The sequence below is a fragment of the Panthera pardus genome, unplaced genomic scaffold, assembly GCF_024362965.1.
Source record: "Panthera pardus isolate Hobbes unplaced genomic scaffold, ASM2436296v1 HiC_scaffold_13, whole genome shotgun sequence".
NCBI classification, from domain to species: domain Eukaryota; kingdom Metazoa; phylum Chordata; class Mammalia; order Carnivora; family Felidae; genus Panthera; species Panthera pardus.
In genome coordinates, this window is record NW_026526688.1 from 192,323,506 (window position 1) to 192,339,032 (window position 15,527).

The following is a 15,527-nucleotide window of genomic DNA, read 5'->3' on the forward strand; positions in this document are numbered from 1 at the left end:
GGAAAGGTGGGATAAATGTTTACCGCTGCCCATATAATTACTGATTTTCAGAGTAATCAGTTATCTTAAAAGTTACCCCAGATGATAATAAATGAGGTTTTTTTCTCTCTCTTTTTAAACTATTATTACGGACTCATGGATTTTTATTGATTAAATGTTTTAATCTACTATAATAATTATCATTTTCCTGTTCAAATCCCATAACATTTTATGACAACTTTTAAGCTGACTCCTGGGTCTTTTTTATATTACACTGTTAAACTTTGCAAATTTCCTTGCTTTTTGGCACAATAAGATGTTGCAAGTTCATCTCGGCCCCAGAGCTGGAATTTGCCGTTTTTCTAGGAATCCCCAGTGCCTTTTATTGGGTAACTGAATTAGAAGCCATAATCTGAATGCTAGAGGAGTGCTTACTGCTACCATTTCCATAACTAGGGGTAGGAACAACCGTGACTGTGTACGTGTGTGTTGTAAAATCATGTGCGCTTCTTGCTGCTTCAATTTTAACATTTTATCTGATGTTACAACTGTATCTTCCAGTGAAAACAATGACTTCTAAGAGCATTAACACGATTAGTTGTTTGCTTTAACCGACAGCATAAATAGTTCCAGAATACCAGTGCTGAAATTGCTATCAAATGTATGAAAGTTCAAAGTTTCTTGGTACCACTTTTCATTCTTCGACGGTTTCCCCTTAAGGATTACGGTGTTCTGCAGGCCCGTGAAATAAATTTGTTCTCTGTGCGGCTGTGCTGCCAACTTGACATATGGTTGGGTCCTTTTGTTTATTTTCAATTTAAGAGTTTTTTTTTTTCCTTTAATTTCTTAAACGGCAATGTACGTGCATGATTTAAAGGTCAAAGCTCTATAGAAAAGTCCATTCCGAGCAAGCTTGTTTCTCTTCCTTATCCCTCCCCCCTCTCTCTTCCATCACAGTTAACCATTTTGTATTCATTTGTGTCTTTTCAGTATGTTTGCCAGCGTCAGTGGTGTAAATATTCCTGGGGTAGTCATTGCAAGCTCCCACGGGGATGTCAGCCGGCCGACAAAATTCCTGACGCCTTAGCAACCAGCCCTCCTCGGGTTGGGACACGCTGCTCTAGCACAGCCTTCCTGTCTCCTCCACACCACCCCCCCCCCCCACCCCCCTACTTACACAAGAGATCGTTAGCTGCTCTGAACCTGGGTCTGGTCTTTCCTCCTTTTCTGCTTTTTTTTTTTTTTTTTTTTTTTTCACTTAGTGAGACACCGTGAAATTGCCATGTATATCATTAGAACGTCTTCTATTCTCATCTTGTTTCAGGTGACATGACCTGCCACTTTTTCCCTAAGTGCGGGCTTACGGGAGAGTTTGAATTTGGAGTTGGAAAGATTGGCGTTCTCGCCCTGAATCAATCCTTTCACGTGCGTGGCCTTTGCCTGCTTACTTTCCCTCTCTTAACCTCAATATTCTCATTTATGAAGTGGGGAGCATAATAGAAGTTTGTGGTATCGTCAAATGAAGTAAAATGTGCAAATGTAATATTAATGACAATATTAATAGCCAGTACACTTTTCCCTATTGTCGTGATGATTTCATTTATTCACAGATTTCACAGCTTAATATCCACGGTTAATATAGATACAGATACACTTTGTAATTAAGTCTATCCTATAAAAATATATCACGCTCTAGCATCATTATCCTTCTATCATTAGTTTGGGGAGAACATGCTTCTCCTAATTCACCAAACTGGCAGAATTTCACCTCGTTGTGCATCTCTGCATACAGGGATGTTGGGCTTCTTGCCACAGGATTTTTCACATCCAGAATATCCACAGGTTTTCATTCCTAGATGTGTTGATGAAAACCTTCTCTCTCACTTCATCCACACATTGCCTCCCTAGTGTGAAGTCTATGCTGTCTAATTAGACTTGCCTTCGGAGAGAATGTTTCCCACAGTCAGAACATGCAGAGGATTTCTTTCCCTCAAAACCTTATTTTCTTTTCCAGACCCCCGTTAGCACTTGACCCCTGTTAACTCACTTAATTCTTGCAACATCAAAATGTGGTGTATGCGATTGTTGCGTCCATTTTACAGATGGAGAGAGGGAGCTGCAGAGAGGCTAGGAAACCTTCTCCAGCTCACACGGCTAGCAAGGGATGGAACTGGGATCACACCCAGACTGTCTACCTAGTTTCACCGCAACCCTCTCACACCACCTGGTCCAGAATGGCCACTCAGTAGTTTCGTCACCTCCCTCTGGTTTCGTGGTGTCAGTTACAACGTCCTCTTATTATTCGAGGACAGGTCCTCCCAGCTGGTGGTCCTCCCAGGCTACTCTCGGCCACTTTCCAACTTCCTTTTTCTGGTTCCCTCCTCCAAATCACTCTCTACCCACTCCAAGGTCATGGCCACAGTCCATATGTGAGGAAACTGAAATAGAGGAAATAGGGGAAAGGCTCGACTGGCGGCTTGCCCTGACTTCTCCCAAGAGACTCTGAACTGTTCCCGCCTGGTTATCCAGAACAGCCGGGGACTTCTGTGGAGAGTCACCCGCACCGATGGGTTGGTGTATTCGCTGGCCTAGTTGTTGAATATCTTATGTAGTTAACAGGATAGTTTCTATTGCATATGCCCTCATTGTTTAAACGGGGAAACTGGCTCACGGAGTTAAAACAACTTGCCTGGATCCTGGGGGAATAATCAACCCTAGGATTCAATCTCAGGCCAATGTGACTACCAAACCCTTAACCTTTGAGGTTGGCCTGGCAATTTGGAAGGAGATGGAAACCCGCATTTCCAAGAGCACTAGGGGGAAGAGCTGGTTTCAGTCAGTGAAATTAGATTACGGTCTGTCCAGTTAGAAAGCTTTAATCTCAATGCTGCCCTAAATCGGATTTACAATCTCCATCACCGTCATTTGGCTTGGGTTCAGGACCCTAGGGCTGGCATTTAGATTTAATAACTTAGCACATACTTGGTGATGATTTAATGGGGATCTTGCTGCGTTCAGAGTGGATGAAATTAGAGGATTCGGCCGTGATTCATTCCTAGCACTGTTGCAAGGATTAAATGAGATAATGTATGATGTCTGGCATACCGTCGGCGCTCAGGAAATGCTATCAATTCTATTATACCTGCAGGAAACTGTACATGAGAGAAGATCTATATTTAAAACACTGACCCTAAGCAAGTCCTTCACTTCTGAGTGTTCTCATCTTTAACAGCTGTGGGGGGTAAGTGAGATAATATCTGCAAGGCGTCTAGCACATGGTAGGCACTCATACAAAGATGCCCACTTGTTTCTATACTGGCCTGACAGCAAAGAGTTAATGAAGAGTCTTAGCTAAGCTCTGATCATCCGTTATTCTTTGGAACATCCGTCCATCTTCTCTCCACTGCTGTGAGGCAGCTGGTTAGGCATTGTGCCCATCGTACAGATGAGAAGACCAATACTCAGAATGTCAGGGACTCTGAATCACAGACTTTCAGGGTCATGAGGATCTTTAGAGAATGTATTGCCAGTGATTCTTGACCTCTGAAACCCTTTCTTCAATTCTATTCTCCTTCGTCAGGGAGCGGGTGGGGGCGGTTGGTCCCTCTTTGGTCATATCGAGAGTCTGGCAGAGAAAGCCAGGTGGCCACCTGTCATGATGGCTAATGACCCAGAAAACGGGCTCTGCCATCACACACAGAAAAGGTGTGGTGAGAGACGGGATAGGACTGGGTACAGATTCAGGAATCCTTGGTTTCTTTTCTCTGGTCACAGCCACACCAGCAGGAGAGACAAGTTCACATGCTCGGTAAAGCCACCTATCCGTCACCCGATGTTCCCATAGATGGGGTTAGCCTCGATCATCTGCCCAGACGTCGTCCCAGTCCTTCTTGCTGCAGTTTTAGGAATATTAAATCTGCATCATCTCCCTTCTCTAGTTCGGTAACTGTCTGCACATAAAACTCCCTACTTAGTATATGTTACATATTAAAATTTATCTCTAATTTAATGCAAACAATTTCACCCATCTTTTCTGGAAGCTCCACACACACATTTGGTGACTTGATGGAAAGGAGTCATAGGCCTCAGAGGTGGTTGTTCTTGCCTCTACGCTCTGTTGCAATGAAAAGATGCACAGCAGGACCAGCATGAAAATAACGCTGTGGAGGGAGTCTACCCGAGTCCACAGGTAGGCTTTCGATGCTCCCCTCCCAAGGGGATGCTCGTGTAGAAAGTGCTCCTTCCTGCATCACTATATGCACCACGTTCTGTGTAAAGAAGCACCCTTAAGACCCAGGGTGCAGGGCTTTTCTTGGGTGCTGGTCACCAGATACCTGGTCACTCCCAGAAGGAAAGCAGGTGTTCACCACTCACACTGTTTGCCATCTAGGTGAGCTGTACAGCAATGCCCGAAGCATGCAAAATAGCATTATCCATTAGTAACATAGGGAAACCTCTAAAACCCAAGTTCTCGGATGCCAGCCAAGGATCAGCTCAAAAGCAGGCCCATCTAAGGAGCAATATCTTTTTTTTTTTTTTTTTTTTGTTAACGTTTATTTATTTTTGAGACAGAGAGAGACAGAGCATGAACGGGGGAGGGTCAGAGAGAGAGGGAGACACAGAATCCGAAACAGGCTCCAGGCTCTGAGCGGTCAGCACAGAGCCCGACGTGGGGCTCGAACTCACGGACCGCGAGATCGTGACCTGAGCCGAAGTCGGCTACTTAACCGACTGAGCCACCCAGGCGCCCCTAAGGAGCAATATCAAGCCTACCACGTGAACCCCTTCCTGCACACCATGATCCATGCCTCCTCGGGGCCAACATACAAAATCCCATGCACTTATTTAATTTTTGAAATTTCATAATGGATTGAGTATTAAGACTATATTAAGAGTAAGTGTGATGTCTGCCCGTGAAGAGCGATACAATGGTACAACACTTCCCTCTTCCATAGAGGAGAATCCCTGATGTGATCCCCTAACCAACCCCCTCAATCACACATGGACCTTGATCCCAGGCCTTCTAAACTCCCCAGTTAGTTCTCATACTTGGTTGCGCTTTGTGATCACCGGGGGAGCTTTATAAACTACCGAACTCAAATCCTAGCCCCAGAGATTTGGATTAAGTTGGTCTGGGGTACAGTCTGGGATCTGGAATTAGTTAAGCTCCCCAGGGGATCCTAATGTGCAGCCAGTGTTAAGAACCACTCCGTAAGTTCAGCGGTTCTCCACTTGTGGTTCCCAGACGAGTCACATCAGCATCACCTGAGAACATGTCAGGAAAACAGATTCACAGGTTCACGGGCCCCTGCCCCGTGAACCCGTGAGTCAGAGACTCTGGATGGGTATCCCAGACATCTGTTTTCACAAGCCTTCCAGGTGATTCTGATGCACACTCAAATTTGAGAACCATGGCTTTCGACCAGGATGTAAATCTTCTACCTGCCCTTTCAGCTCTTCGTCAGGCTGCTGTCACACATGGCCCTGAGCACCTGAGCCGTGGCTTCTGCGAGCCACCACTTACACGGCTTCGCTTAGCATCCCTTTTCCTCCCAGATTTCCCGTCGTTGGCTTCGGATATCCGGATGTGGGATCCAGCTTGTTACGCTCACGGCCCAGTACAGAAAGATGAATATGTGAACAAAACGTGCATACTTTTGCAAAGGACGAAGGAGGGGGCGTGGACTCTGAACAGCCGAGCAGAAGTGCCTGCCACCAGGGCAGAATCCAGAAGCAGCCGGTCCTGTTTTCTGCTGTGAGTCTCCTCACACCCAAACATCGTGTCTCTTTTCATCTTCTGCAAAAGAGATAATGATTCCTCCCCAGTCTAATCCCGGAACCCTCTCTGAGGGTCACACACAATAATGTATGGAGACACGGACAAGTCTGACAAAGACATTGTTCTCTAGTCTGTAGGGTTAGAGGCAGGGCTGGGAGTATGTGCCGTCTGCCCGCTGGGGAGCTCACTGACCCCATCTTTTATTTAAGATTTATGTTCGCCGAGTACCCGGTCTGGAAAGTAAAAACTCTACCCAGTTCTTAATCGGTGTCATGTGAATTCACAAAACTAATTTACTAAGCATTTGACTAATTTCAGTCTACGTTTTCTCCTCCAATTCAGTGAAATTGCTGAATTGATTTAACAACTTATCCCAGTGTACCTACCCCAGGGACTCCTGGAGGGTTAGGTGAAGGGAGGAAGGGAAGGGAACTAGCATCCCCAGTATCTGTTATGTACCATTTGCTTTATTTTTCTTATCATTTAATCCTTACCATAAGCCATAGAAAGTTATCATCGTCCGTATGTAATAGATAAAGAAACAGAAGGTCAGAGAGGTTAAAGAACTTGTCCAGAAGCACTCAGACAGTTGGAGGCAGAGTTGGCCCCGTGCCCATGTCTCTGACATTCACATGCTTCCCGCCAGCCCCGGTGTCTCTGCCACTCGCAGACTCACCCCTGACTATGGGGTGAAGTTCGGGGGAGCCCATAATCGGAAAGACTGGGATTCCAAGCCACATGTGGTCTGTCTGTGACTGTGAACCGCCTCCCCTGCACTGTCTGAGTCAGGTAAACAAGACGGAACCTCAGAAAGAGCAGAGGTCCCCTTCTGAAGCTCCGCGCATTATGCTTTCCACATCGAAATATCCCTGGGGCACCTGCAAAAATCAAACTCTTTTGTACGTGGACAGAGATCAGTATAAATCCCTTGCCGATATGAATCACCCAACCTAGGGAAAGGCGCTTTGGAGCCTAAATAGCCTTCCTCAGGAAAGCCAGGCACGAATCTATCTTCAAAGAAAACACTCCCTCTCCTGAGATGTCCAGCTGTCTGGTCGCACGTCCAGGGCAGGGCGCTGATGCGGCTGAAAGACACCCGGTATGGCTAGAACACCTGGATTTCCTCCTGCTCCGATGCACGTGCCTGTGGGCACCTGACCATCTGAGTCATCCACTCTCTGGAACTCTGAGTGGCAAACTCTGAGTGCACAGGCCCCCCACAGCTGCTTCCACAAGCTGAATTTCTTTCTTTCAGTTGCCAGGATGTCTTAGCAATGGTGTTTCATTCTTTCAAGGTGGTCTCATTTCAAAGTCCCTCCTGCTCATTCAAGTTCAGGTTTAAAAACAATACTGTGTGACACCCATCCATGAACGGAACTTACATGGCCACATTCCCAGAACAATACATGTCATTTTACACTTTGTGCGTCTGTCACACAGAACGACACTTTGCCCCAAAGATATAGCAGCAGAATATCTGGACCTGACGTCAGTTTACAGAACCTATGGGGGGATCAGAGCTGAGCAAATCACCACAAAGCGCCTTGTTAGTGGTATAATTCATAGTGCCCCCCGTCCGCTCTAGCACCTCTCCTCATCCTCCCACAACACCCCACTCCCCTTTGGGGCACTTAGCACATCGTGTTGGTGCTGATGGCTCACTCACCAGTGTGTCCTACAACACTCACAGCTTTTCAAGGGCTCGAGCAGTATGTCTGGGGGCTCCACTGCATTCCCAGCAACTATTAGAGAATAAGAGTTCATAAATACCCGGGTGGCTCTTGGTTTCTCATCGGGTCATGATCTCACAGGTCATGAGTTAAATTCCTGCATCAGGCTCTGCATTGACAGCTTGGAGCCTGCTTGGGATTCTCTCTTTCCCTTTCTCCCTGTCCCTCCCCTGCTTGCTCTCTCTTTCTGTCTCTCAAAATAAATAAATACACTTTAAAAACAAAAATGCGGGAAGAATGAATGGGGATAAGGAGTTGCTTGTGAGCTAAATGTTTGTATATCCAAATCTACCTTTAGTTTATTAGTTAAACCCTTTTGAAGTAACCTTAGGGCAAACTTTTTTTGAAAGTAGCTCGTTCAGGTCATGTTAACAACTGAGAGAGTGAGTAAGCTGAGGAAAGAGGGAAGGCCCGCCCTGAAGAGGGAGGGACACTCATGCACCAGCTAGGAGTCCTGAAGGAGTCCTGAAGTCAAGTCAGACTACATGGGCAGGACAGAGGACAATGCAGAGCGCAACCCTGTGGCCTGGACCAGCGTGCCAGTGGTCTTGCTGTGATGCAGGATCAGGATCTCTGGCTCCCCATACCACGAAGAGCACATGGCATCCCAGCTGTGGCTTTCAGGTGGGACCCCTGCGGTGGCTCCATCTGTCCATCTGGCAATGGGGCTGAGAGTGATGAGAGTAGGAGCCACGTGCTCGATGGAGACACGTGGGTGGCAGTTCCACGCCTGGGAGCTGTGTGAGCATGGGGGGCGCTCCGGGCCAGGGGGCATGGAGAGAGGTGCCAAGCAGGTGGTACAAACAGGGACAGAGAGCTAGAGCCAGCAAGCGATAGCCCAGGGCATCATCACTGGAGAGTGTCCCCGAATGTTCTAGCAGATCCACGTACCCTTCTCATCACCACTGAGAATCCATTTCTAACATGCATCGCTCTGATGAGCAAGCTAATGTCGCCAGAAAAATACTATTTGAGACCTTCACTAGGTTGCTCAGCAAAACCCAAGTGATCGATCCAATAGGGGAACAGACATCTGTGTCTATCTCCATCAGAGCGTGGGGCTCCTGTCTGGTACCAGTAGAGTTCTTCAGAGGGGGAGGGTGGTCTCCTGATCAGGAGGTGAGTAGCATGTGGGTGGTAGTCTAATACACACAGGTACACACACACACACACACACACACACACACACACACACACAATCACATGTTGTATTAGGAAGTATGCTCAAGTAAATTCCAGATGTCGTAACTAATAGTGGCTTGATTGCATGGTTGCCTGAGATCTTGCCTTTGTTCCCAGACACTTGAGAGCTGAGGCCAACAGCTCCATAGCTAAGCGAGCTCGTAAGTGGGAAGCATATACTGCCAGAGGAGCTCGGCCCCACGTGGGCCTAAGCAAGACAAATCTCAGGGTGATGTCACCAGCCTGAGAAACTCCTGTAGCCATTCACCCGACTTGTAACAACGCTGTGAAGGAGTCACTAAAAATTTGGATTTTTTTTCATCCGATTCTGGTATGGGTTGGGTCCATTTGATTTGGCTTAGAAAAAACAAAAAAAGAAATTAAGGATGCCTGGGTGGCTCAGTCGGTTAAGTGTCTGACTTTGGCTCAGGTCACAATCTCTTGGTCTGTGAGTTTGAGCCCTGCATCGGGCTCTGTGCTGACAGCTCGGAGCCTGGAGCCTGCTTTGGATTTTGTGTCTCCCTCTCTCTCTGCTTCTCCCCTGTTCACACTCTGTCTCTCTCTTTCTTCTCTCAAAAATAAACATTTTTTTTAATTTTAGAAAAGAAATTAAAGCAATATTCCTTATACCCTGATTATGATGAAGCAAAAAAACCTACTCATTATACATACATTATCTATTTTAATTCCCATGGCAGACTATAGACCTGATACTAAGTTCTGAAGGAGAGAAAAGTTGAGATTCTGAAGGTTTATAGACCCATGTAAGGCCGCACAGCTGATCAGGCAGGATTCAAACCCAGGCAAGCCTGCCGGGTTCTAACCTTTCTTTGTGTTTTCTGTACTCCATGGGCTGACGTCTACATCAAGGGACAAAAAGCTGTTTAAGTAAATGAGGAGAAACAAGGTGTGTAGGATACAAAGAGTTAATAAGACACAGGGAAAATATTTCCATTTTTATTGCCATTTCTGTCCATGTAAAATCTCTTTTATTTTAGGTTCTAGGCTTCTGACCCCATCTTCACTAAAGTAGTGATCGCAGAGCCTTGATTGTTTAATTAGGAAATATGGCACCATTATTCAAAGAGTTGTCATTACCTAAGCTGTAATGGTCAGAGGACAGTCTTAATAAGAAAAAAACTACTTGACACATCTCTCTAATTTAATTGTATTTATTTTCACATTTCTAAAAATACCCTCTCTGCAAACAGCTTCTGGGCACAAATTCAAAACTATAAATTGGCCAAGCTGACAGCACTCTCCTCCTCAGCTTCCTCATTTAGGAAATGCCCCCAAAGTCATTTGTAGCTCTATTTTTTTTAAATACTATATCCACCTAAAATTTCCAGCTGTCACCTGGCGTGGTCAATATCCAAGGAGCAACTGTTATGGGCCGCAAGTGGAAGTCGGTCCAGGATTCGCAGGTGCCTCAGACTCAATCCTGCTCCCAAGAGGTCATGTCCAGCCTGGGCCTCTCAGACCGGAGACCACCCTGGATCCATCCCACTGTTGTGGACACCGGTGGCCACCTGACCGTGCTTTCAGAAACCACGGTCTAGGCAGAGGGAAGGATAACTTCCAGACCGCCTGTCAGGAAGATGAAATGGTTGCTAAAATAATAACTAGCAGTTATTAAACATTTGCTCTGCGTCAATATTGCTGCATGAACTTAACTCATTTACTCCTTAAAACATTTCTATTTATCCCATTTCACAGGTGCAGACACTGAGGTGGAGTTACTGAGGGAACAGAGAAAAGGATTCCTAGGGGTGGGGGTAGGGTGAGGAAAGGTTCTGGGGAGGATTCCTGAGCTGAGTCCTAAAGAATGAGTGTGGCCAGGCAACCGGGGGTGAGGGGCGGGGGGGTGGCGGCTTAGCGGGAGGTTACAGATAGCGGGCGGCTACATCGGGAGGTTCCCAATGCCGGAAGCATTGACAGTAGAAGGGGCAAAAACCTGCCTGCCAATAAATCTATTGGAAGTCTCTTTAACGAGTCCAGGGGGTAGAGATGTAAGCCCAAACTAGGGCAGGTGCTGTTAAAAAAGAGAGAGAGAGGGGGGAATATTTTAAAAGAAAAAAAATCAGCAGGACTTGATTGATTGCATGCAGAGACAGGACAAAGAGAAGTTCAAATGCGGACAAAGAGAAGTTCAAATGCCTACGCAAGTGGTGTAATGGGCTCTGTTCCCTGAAACCAGAAATGCAGGAAGAGGGGCAGCACTGGGAGACAGGATGGAGGTCGGTTGGCCAGGGCCATGGGACATCTTAGAGGTGCTCAACAGACAGCTGGACGTTGGTAGAAGTCTGGAGGCTGGACATAAGAGGTTGACAGGTAACTGGAGGCAGAGGGAGCCAACATCAGTAAAAACGTGCTTTCTACGCTTTAATGGGCACACGAATCACCTTGGGGTCTTGCTAGAAATCTAGATAACAATTCAGTGGATCTCGGATGGGTCCTGAGAGTCAGCGTTTCTAACCAGCTCCGGGTGAAGCCGACGTGGCTGGTCTGCAGACCGCATTTGAAGCCGCAAAATAGTAGAATGTTCGAGGCCCCAAGGAAGATTATTTAGAGATAAAAGTGGACAACACACACCGGTAGGAACACCAAAAAGCCCTGTTCATGAGGACACAGAGATGAAATGGTCACAGGGGTAAAAGAGGAACTATGCCCGAATGAACTTTGTCTCTGGCGCCAAAGACACACAGATTTTGATAAACAGGTATGTTCAGCACGGCCAGATGAAAGAAGTCAGGCCCTGGCATCCTACGGATCACGGAACATGGGAGCGCTGTTCTGGCTCTCACCAACTTGCTGAGACTGGGACCTCAAGAGCAGCAGCAGGGTCTGGTCTATAATGCCCCTCAAGGGCTAACCCAGGCACCTGACGCGTAGTAGGTATAATGGGCTGGATGGTAACCCGCGCCCCGCCCCCCCCCAATTCATAGGTTGAAGTCCTAACCCCCACCTCAGAATGTGACTGTATTTAGAGACAAGGCCTTTAAAGAGGTAACCAGGGTAAAAGAAAGTCATCAAGGTGGGCCCTAATCCTGTATAACTGGTGTCCTTAGAATAAGGACACAGACGTGGACACACAGAGGGAAGACCTTAGAAAGGAGGCCACTTGCAACCCAAGGAAAGAGGTCTCAGAAGAAACCAACCTCACTCACGCCGTGATCTCGAACTTCTGGCCTCTAGAACCGTGAGGAGATAAATGTCTATTGTTTAAGCCCTGAGTCTGTGATATTTTGTTATGAAAGCCCTAGAAAATTAATGCCACACATGTTCAAAAGCGACTCAGCTGAAGTGGCCTGGGACAGTGTTGCAGGCTTGCAGCCCTTCCAGGCTTGGAGTCCCACACCTCACTTCCCTGGCAGGAATTTTTAGGTGTCCCCTCCCCACCTGGCCCCGCCTTTCCTGGGCCTCTGTGATGCCTCCATGAAAGATGCATTGGCTGTGGCTCAGAATACAAGTGGCCGAAAGCAGAGGTCCAGGTAGTTATAAGAAGACTGGAAGGCAGTCTGGTGGACCACTGTTCCGATGGCGTCCACTCTCTCTGAACAAGCTGAGAAGTCTCAAGGCACTGGGCCTCTGCCTTCCTGCCCAAGGGGACTGGCTTATTTATTCAGGACCAATGTCTTTTTCACAATGACTCACAGGTAGCAGCGACTTATCTGTATGTTGTAGTCAGATAGCAGCTGACTGCTGTTACGAGGTCTTGCCCCGGGGAAACAACCAAATCGAACACTCCAGAGTCACAACTAACAGAATTTAAATACTTCCAATGCTACCTAATACCCGTTCCAGCTAATATCTCTAAAACTGACCACGAGTAGCTATATGTTTCACCCATGTGGCAGTGCCCTCTACAACCCCCCAAAGCTCAAATTCTTTAAACAAATGAAACTTCTTGCATCAGAACGCAACTCAGAAAAATATCACTTTAAAACCATTTGCTGGGGGTAAAATCAAGTGATTTATTCAGGTAACAGTTGCATGCAGAGAAAACATCACAAAGCTTCCTCTCTGTAGCATAGGGATACGATTTTCCAGTCCGGTTTGCAGACACCTCAGTATTTTTTTCTTCCCCAGAATGCCTGGCACATAGCAGGCCTCCTTTCCCAAAAGGCAAGCCATCAAACCCTAAAAATAACCGTTGAGGTATTTATGTCCAATTTGTACAGAGGAAGATATTTAGGCACAGAAGGGTTTAAGCAACTAGCCCTCTGAAACCACATGATAAACGGAGAGGCAAGGATTTTTATCTCCGATTCCCCTGACTCCAAAGCCTGCAATCTTTCTACACTTCCAAGCACCTTTTTTTAAACGAGTTATCCTCTCCCCTTCGGGGTTACCTGCGATGCTCATGTTTACACCGATTTGCCCAAACACCATTTGGGCCCCACAGAAGGGTCCACGCAGGACCAGGAAGTTCAGCCACAAAGGGCCAACTGGTGGCCTGTTGACCACCTTCCCGGACTAAAGTCACCAGTCCCCTTTGCTATGTTAATCAATAGGCCCCTAAATCTAGTTCAAAGAAGACCATTGTCTGGGATCTGAATTGCTCATTCCACAATGGGTTCAAATGATCGCTCTGTTTACCTGCAAATTTCAGGAAGAGACCAGGCTCTTTTCTCAACTGTTGTCTCCGTGATCAAAGCAAATCACTCAGCCTAGTGATCAAAGAGAGGCTAACTCCCAGCTGGCCTCCTTTCCCAAACTGCACAATCCCCACCCCCTCTACCTAAGCCATAATTAAAAAATGGCTCAGCTCAAGAATTCTGATTACAATATATAAATGACCTTCTCACCAGCAGGCTTTGAACAAAGCCGCGGAGAGGGCCGGCATAAGCCTCAATATTATGAGAAATTATGGTGACAGCTAATACTGTGATTTTGTAGGTCAATATGCCTTGACAGTTTCTAACCTGCTAATTGGCCTTAGAATCTTGAGGGCACACAGCACAACCCACGCAGAAAGGGGAAGGAGGAGGCAAGGTGGAGGGAGGGGAGGGGAACCAAGGGGCTGAAAAACATGCCCCAAGCCTTTGAAACCCTCCCAGCTTCCACTGGCACTATTTGCCAACAGGACCTCTGAGAGACTGTAAATTGAAGTGTCACTTGGTGACATCCTGTGTCTGGGGTAGTTTAGTGAATTATGTCTGCAGCTGACACAATATACATAACAAACTTCTTGTTTCCCAGGCTGATACCATCCGGCAACTTGGGAGATCTAAATTACCCATGGCCAGGGAGGGGGGGTGAAGGTGCACCTTCTGAAATGTGACTTATTAGAAAGGGCTGGAGCAGAGGCCAAGGAGACAAGACAACTTAGCTAAGCTTCTCCAAAGGTGGGGAGGTCGGAACAATAAGTCATTTTTGCAAAATAAAACAAACCATCCCAATCACCAGGAAACTAACAGCCGGCCATCCTTGATGATACTGACAGAGCGTGTGCAGCACAAAGGGCGCTCGTTTACAGGCGGTAGAGGCCAAGACCTCTGAAACTGAGCTGGTGAGAGGGGCTATCTGGACAGCACTAAGGAACATTCTGAATTGTCCTTGCAGTTGAGGATGCTGATGTATGTTGTAAAAGCCAGGTGAGAGCACTCTCAGAAGTGAGCTCTAGGATACTGACCTGATATTACATTTAACAGAAAGCTGCCATTGGTATATTCAGGTCAACTTCCCTAAGAAGTCATCAACTCTCCTGACGCAAGTGACCTGGCTATAAGGCTGCCCTTCTCCTATAATTCTCAAAGTAGTCTAGTTCTTATCTAGCAGACTTGACATGGAGGAGAAGATGGGTGGGCAATGAGGAGGGTATGTGCCAATTTGAGGAATAGGAAGGGAAGTGGACTGGCATTGCAGAGTAATATACAAGTAATATACAACTTGGGAAAGTAGAGGCCTTGGAAGGACAGGGTGATCAAGCAGGTAGCCCATAGCCCCGACCGCCCAGCATGAACTCAGACCTACTCGTGTTTGTTGCCAGGAGGTAATCACAACATTGCAATAGCATGTATGAAGATTGCTTGTGCAGACGCTAAGAGCTCTACAGATACTATTTTTGAATCCACTCTCAAGTCTGTGCTATTTATTATCCTATCTTGCAGATGAGGGAAAGGGAGGTTTGCAAGGTTAGGCAACATGCCCAAGTTCACACGGCCAGTAAATAACAGAGTCAGGATGGGAACTTTTCCAGTCCTGTGCAGACTAGGAACTGCTCAGAAAATATTTGTGAATTTACATCAAAGGGATACATGAATGCCAAATCGATGAATAAGTAAATGAGTAGTATCTTGATCTTGGAGTGGCCCCATGTTCTTCCACCCGACCAATTCTCTACCTCATAAAAGTATTTTATATAAGATGAGGTCCATGTGATAAAAGTAAAGAATTGCTGTCATTCTATTAGTAACGAACCATTGTTAATAATTAATAAAATGAAATATTAAGTGCAATTCAACTGTATCTTTTTAACAGGGATATCCAAGATATAATTTAAGACTTCAACAATGGTTTGCAAATAACAAAGCTACTGTTATCACATATGACAGCCATAGGTCAAAGGCAACACAAATTATATCATTTGGATAAACGGTGCAAAACACTTGACAAAATTTGTGACTAATGTCTATCTTATTTTTAATTTTTAGAATTTTTTTATCTTGGAGGCGGGGGGAGGAGCAGGGGGAAAGGGAGAAAGAAAGAATCTCAAGCAGGCTCCACACTCAGTGGAGAACCCAACACAAGGCTCAATCCCATGACCCTGGGATCATGACCTGAGCTGAAATCAAGAGTCAGACACTCAACTGACTGAGCCAGCCAGGCGCCCTGACCAATTTCTATTTTAAAAA